Here is a 6,035-nt window from a genome sequence, read left to right on the forward strand (position 1 = left end):
TCACGCGTTTTAGGACACCTGAAAACTCACGGGGCCACGCAGCAGTCACAAAGCCGGTTGCGGTCGACCGGTCCCCGAACCCTGCCCCCAGCGCCGGGGGGGAGGTGGAAAGGGGAGGATGCGGCAAGGCACGCGCCGGGCCGCTAACGCCACGGCTCCCCCCCGCTCGAGCCGCTCGGGGCTGGGGAACGAGGACGACACCTCACACGCGACGGGAAGCGAAGTGGAAAGGAAGACCGCCCTTGCCCTGCCGGCCGGGGGCCCTTTCCGACGCGACCCGAAAGGCCTCATCGATCAACAAGGACAGAAGGAAAGGAAGCCAGCGGAGGCCCCACGGCCTCGCTCTTCTGGGACAGACACAGCCACGCGCACCCGCCACCGCCCTCGGGAGCAGCCAGCAGGCACGGGGCTCGGCGTGCGGGCAACACGCCGGAGGAGCAAACGGGGCGCCCTCCAGAGATGGGGGGGGGGGGGGCAAGCTGCACCGGGCCGCACCGGCTCACAGGGGCACCTCTGCCTCCCCGAAATGTGGGCTTGCATTTTCCCTCAAGCTGCACCGAGTTACATCTCCATCACGGGGCGCCCCTCTGGAGCCAGGAGGAAGCCGTGCTGGGGCACCGGCTTGCCCTCCTCCCCCCATGCCGGGCTCCATAGCATACGAGTGGCCAGTCACCGCCGCTGGCTTTTCCCTTAGATGCCGTGCCCCCGCGGGCTGCGGCTTTGGCCATGGGGGGGAACCCCCGTGAAGAGGGTCCAGTGCTGGGAACTCTCTCTGCCCCTTACCGGGCTCTCTCTCGCCGTACCTGGACGGGCTTGCTTTCCATTCTTGGTGGGACCGACGCCGGCACCACGTCTCCCCCGGCTTTCTCTGCCCCCGTGCCCCACCGGGCAAACTTCGCTTCGGGGGTTCCACACTTTGGCAGTGGCCGGCGCCAGCCACTCGTCAACTTTTTTTCTTTTCCCCGCTTTCGTTGCCGAGCCCGGGCTGGGCTCCGGCTCACGGACGAGCGAAACCCATCCAACACCGCTGAGGGTGCGCCAGCGGCCGCTCCAAACCGCCGCGCCTTTGTTCGGCCCCCGCGGGTCCCCTCTCTGACCCGGGCGAAAGCCACCGAGAAGCCAGACGGACCCCTGCCCAGCCGCCTGGCGGGTGGCTTGGAGCAGCCGCTCGGCAGCGCTGCCCTGGGAGTGCTCGGCGTCGCTTGTTCCCTCACATACGGAACTGGAGGGCCGTCAGCTCCGCGAGCGCACAACCAGCCGACCTCCGCCCAGCGGCAGGTCGCAGAAATCACGCCGGCTTGTACGATGACGTAGGCGGAGGCAGAGCGCAACAGCGACCCCTTGGCGACAAGCGCGATCTCCGCGGAGAGCACGTCTACTCGCCGAGGGAGAGCACGTCTACTCGCCCAGGGAGAGCACGTCTACTCGCCGAGGGAGAGCACGTCTACTCGCCGAGGGAGAGCACGTCTACTCGCCCAGGGAGAGCACGTCTACTCGCCCAGGGAGAGCACGTCTACTCCGCCCAGGGAGAGCACGTCTACTCGCCCAGGGAGAGCACGTCTACTCGCCCAGGGAGAGCACGTCTACTCGCCGAGGGAGAGCACGTCTACTCGCCCAGGGAGAGCACGTCTACTCGCCGAGGGTGAGCACGTCTACTCGCCCAGGGAGAGCACGTCTACTCGCCCAGGGAGAGCACGTCTACTCGCCCAGGGAGAGCACGTCTACTCGCCCAGGGAGAGCACGTCTACTCGCCCAGGGAGAGCACGTCTACTCGCCCAGGGAGAGCACGTCTACTCGCCGAGGGAGAGCACGTCTACTCGCCGAGGGAGAGCACGTCTACTCGCCGAGGGAGAGCACGTCTACTCGCCGAGGGAGAGCACGTCTACCTCCCGCCTGAGGGAGAGCACGGGGGGGGGGACAAAGACAGGCGGCAGCAGCTTCGGTGAACGTCACCCGGGAGGCGACCGGGGCTGTCCCGGGGCAGTCCCGGGAAGCCGGCGTCCGACACAGGGAACCGTCAGCTGCCGGACCGGGGCGAATCCCCGCGGCCACGGCAGGGGTGGGGGCTCGAAGACAGCCGGCAGCCGCTTCGGTGAACGTCACCCGGAGGAGACTGGGGCCCTCCCGGGACCGTCCCGGGAAGACGACGTTCGGCACGAGATCCCGGGCCGCGGCCGGACCGGCTCGAAGCTCGCGGTCCCGGCAGCAGCCGGAGCCGCTCGCCGCCTCGGGCTCCCGGCCCCCTACAGATCCGGCGACTCGTTCGCGGGCGGCGGGGGGAGGCAGTGGAGGGGGTGCGGGGAGAAGCGGGCAGCGGAGGCGGAGGGGGGGGGGCTCGAAGACAGCCGGCAGCCGCTTCGGTGAACGTCACCCAGGAGGCGATCGGGGCCGTCCCGGGGCCGTCCCGGGATGCCGGCTTTCCGGCACGGGGTCCCGGCCGCGGCCGGACCGGCTCGTATCCCCGCGGCTCCGGCAGGGGGGGGGGGGGCTCGAAGACAGCCGGCAGTCGCCTCGGTGAACGTCACCCCGGCCGGCGACCGCGGCCGTTCCGGGGCCGTCCCGGGAAGCCTGCGACAGGCACGGGGTCCCAGCCGCGGCCGGACCGGCTCGAAGCCCCGCGGCCCCGGCACGGGGGAGGCCCAAAGACTGGCGGCAGCCGCTTCGCTGAACGTCACCCGGCCGGCGACCGGGGCCGTCCCGGGGCCGTCCCGGGATGCCGGCATCCGGCACGGGGTCCTGGCCGCGGCCGGAGCGGCTCGAATCCCCGCGGTCCCGGCAGCAGCCGGAGCCGCTCGCCGTTCGGGCTCCCGGCACCCTACGGATCCGGCGACTCGTTCGCCGGCGGCGGGGGGAGGCAGTGAAGGAGGTGCGGGCAGAAGCGGCAGCGGAGGCGGAGGGGGGGGGGGGGGGCTCGAAGACAGCCGGCAGCCGCTTCGGAGAACGTCACCCGGCCGGCGACCGCTGGCCGTTCCGGGGCCGTCCCGGGAAGCCTGCGACAGGCACGGGGTCCCGGCCTCGGCCGGACCCGCACTGGGTGCCGCCGCCTCGGGCTCTCGGGACGGTAAGGATCCGCCGACTCGTTCGCCGGCGGCGGGGGGAGGCAGTGGAGGGGGTGCGGGGAGAAGCGGCAGCGGAGGCGGGAGGGGGGGGGGGGGCTCGAAGACAGCCGGCAGCCGCTTCGCTGAACGTCACCCAGGAGGCGATCGGGGCCGTCCCGGGGCCGTCCCGGGATGCCGGCTTCCGGCACGGGGTCCCGGCCGCGGCCGGAGCGGCTCGAATCCCCGCGGTCCCGGCAGCAGCCGGAGCCGCTCGCCGTTCGGGCTCCCGGCACCCTACGGATCCGGCGACTCGTTCGCCGGCGGCGGGGGGAGGCAGTGAAGGAGGTGCGGGCAGAAGCGGCAGCGGAGGCGGAGGGGGGGGGGGGGGGGGCTCGAAGACAGCCGGCAGCCGCTTCGGAGAACGTCACCCGGCCGGCGACCGCGGCCGTTCCGGGGCCGTCCCGGGAAGCCTGCGACAGGCACGGGGTCCCGGCCTCGGCCGGACCCGCACTGGGTGCCGCCGCCTCGGGCTCTCGGGACGGTGTGGATCCGCCGACTCGTTCGCCGGCGGCGGGGGGAGGCAGTGGAGGGGGTGCGGGGAGAAGCGGGCAGCGGAGGCGGAGGGGGGGGGGGGCTCGAAGACAGCCGGCAGCCGCTTCGGTGAACGTCACCCAGGAGGCGATCGGGGCCGTCCCGGGGCCGTCCCGGGATGCCGGCTTCCGCCACGGGGTCCCGGCCGCGGCCGGACCGGCTCGAATCCCCGCGGTCCCGGCAGCAGCCGGAGCCGCTCGCCGTTCGGGCTCCCGGCACCCTACGGATCCGGCGACTCGTTCGCGGGAGGCGGGGGGAGGCAGTGAAGGAGGTGCGGGCAGAAGCGGCAGCGGAGGCGGAGGGGGGGGGGGGGGGGGGCTCGGAGACAGCCGTCAACCGCTTCGGTGAACGTCACCCGGGAGGCGACCGGCGACCGGCCCGGGAAGCCATCGTCCGGCCCGGGATCCCGGCCGCGGCCGGACCGGCTCGAAGCCCCGCGGCCCCGGCACGGGGGAGGCCCAAAGACTGGCGGCAGCCGCTTCGCTGAACGTCACCCGGCCGGCGACCGGGGCCGTCCCGGGGCCGTCCCGGGATGCCGGCTTCCGGCACGGGGTCCCGGCCGCGGCCGGAGCGGCTCGAAGCCCCGCGGTCCCGGCAGCAGCCGGAGCCGCTCGCCGTTCGGGCTCCCGGCACCCTACGGATCCGGCGACTCGTTCGCCGGCGGCGGGGGGAGGCAGTGGAGGGGGTGCGGGCAGAAGCGGCAGCGGAGGCGGAGGGGGGGGGGGGGCTCGAAGACAGCCGGCAGCCGCTTCGGTGAACGTCACCCGGCCGGCGACCGGGGCCGTCCCGGGGCTGTCCGGGGATGCCGGCTTCCGGCACGGGGTCCCGGCCGCGGCCGGAGCGGCTCGAATCCCCGCGGTCCCGGCAGCAGCCGGAGCCGCTCGCCGTTCGGGCTCCCGGCACCCTACAGATCCGGCGACTCGTTCGCGGGCGGCGGGGGGAGGCAGTGGAGGGGGTGCGGGCAGAAGCGGCCGCGGAGGCGGAGGGGGGGGGGGGGCTCGAAGACAGCCGTCAGCCGCTTCGGTGAACGTCACCCGGGAGGCGACCGGGACCGGCCCGGGAAGCCATCGTCCGGCCCGGGATCCCGGCCGCGGCCGGACCGGCTCGAAGCCCCGCGGCCCCGGCACGGGGGAGGCCCAAAGACTGGCGGCAGCCGCTTCGCTGAACGTCACCCGGCCGGCGACCGGGGCCGTCCCGGGGCCGTCCCGGGATGCCGGCTTCCGGCACGGGGGTCCCGGCCGCGGCCGGACCGGCTCGAATCCCCGCGGTCCCGGCAGCAGCCGGAGCCGCTCGCCGTTCGGGCTCCCGGCACCCTACGGATCCGCCGACTCGTTCGCCGGCGGCGGGGGGAGGCAGTGGAGGCGGTGCGGGCAGAAGCGGCAGCGGAGGCGGAGGGGGGGGGGGCTCGAAGACAGCCGGCAGCCGCTTCGCTGAACGTCACCCGGCCGGCGACCGGGGCCGTCCCGGGGCTGTCCGGGGATGCCGGCTTCCGGCACGGGGTCCCGGCCGCGGCCGGACCGTCTCGAATCCCCGCGGTCCCGGCAGCAGCCGGAGCCGCTCGCCGTTCGGGCTCCCGGCACCCTACAGATCCGGCGACTCGTTCGCGGGCGGCGGGGGGAGGCAGTGGAGGGGGTGCGGGCAGAAGCGGCCGCGGAGGCGGAGGGGGGGAGGGGCTCGAAGACAGCCGGCAGCCGCTTCGGTGAACGTCACCCGGGAGGCGACCGGGACCGGCCCGGGAAGCCATCGTCCGGCCCCGGATCCCGGCCGCGGCCGGACCGGCTCGAAGCCCCGCGGCCCCGGCACGGGGGAGGCCCAAAGACTGGCGGCAGCCGCTTCGCTGAACGTCACCCGGCCGGCGACCGGGGCCGTCCCGGGGCCGTCCCGGGATGCCGGCTTCCGGCACGGGGTCCCGGCCGCGGCCGGACCGGCTCGAATCCCCGCGGTCCCGGCAGCAGCCGGAGCCGCTCGCCGTTCGGGCTCCCGGCACCCTACGGATCCGGCGACTCGTTCGCCGGCGGCGGGGGGAGGCAGTGGAGGCGGTGCGGGGAGAAGCGGCAGCGGAGGCGGAGGGGGGGCGGGGGGGACGATAGTGGCGGGGGGCGGGGGGTGCTCGAAGGCAGCCGGCAGCCGGTTCGGTGAACATTCGCCGGGGCGGGGGGGGCGACCTGTCCGTGCCCGGGGCAGCCCCGGGAAGCCGGCAGCCAGCACGGGGGTCCCGGCAGCACCTGTTCCCTGCCCTGGGACTTGCCGTGCCCGGCGGCCGGTTGCCGGGTGGGGGGGAGCGATGAGAGGCGGGGCGCAGCGGCCGGGGCAGCGCCGGGCCGCAGCGGGGGGCTGGGCGGGTGGGGTAGGCGTCGAGCGGCAAGCCCTCGGCTGCAGCGAATGTTCGGCGGTGCGGGGCGGGGG

Source organism: Melanerpes formicivorus, unplaced genomic scaffold (genome assembly GCF_026170545.1).
Source record: "Melanerpes formicivorus ecotype bairdi unplaced genomic scaffold, bMelFor1.0.p_v2 SCAF_337, whole genome shotgun sequence".
Lineage (NCBI taxonomy): Eukaryota > Metazoa > Chordata > Aves > Piciformes > Picidae > Melanerpes > Melanerpes formicivorus.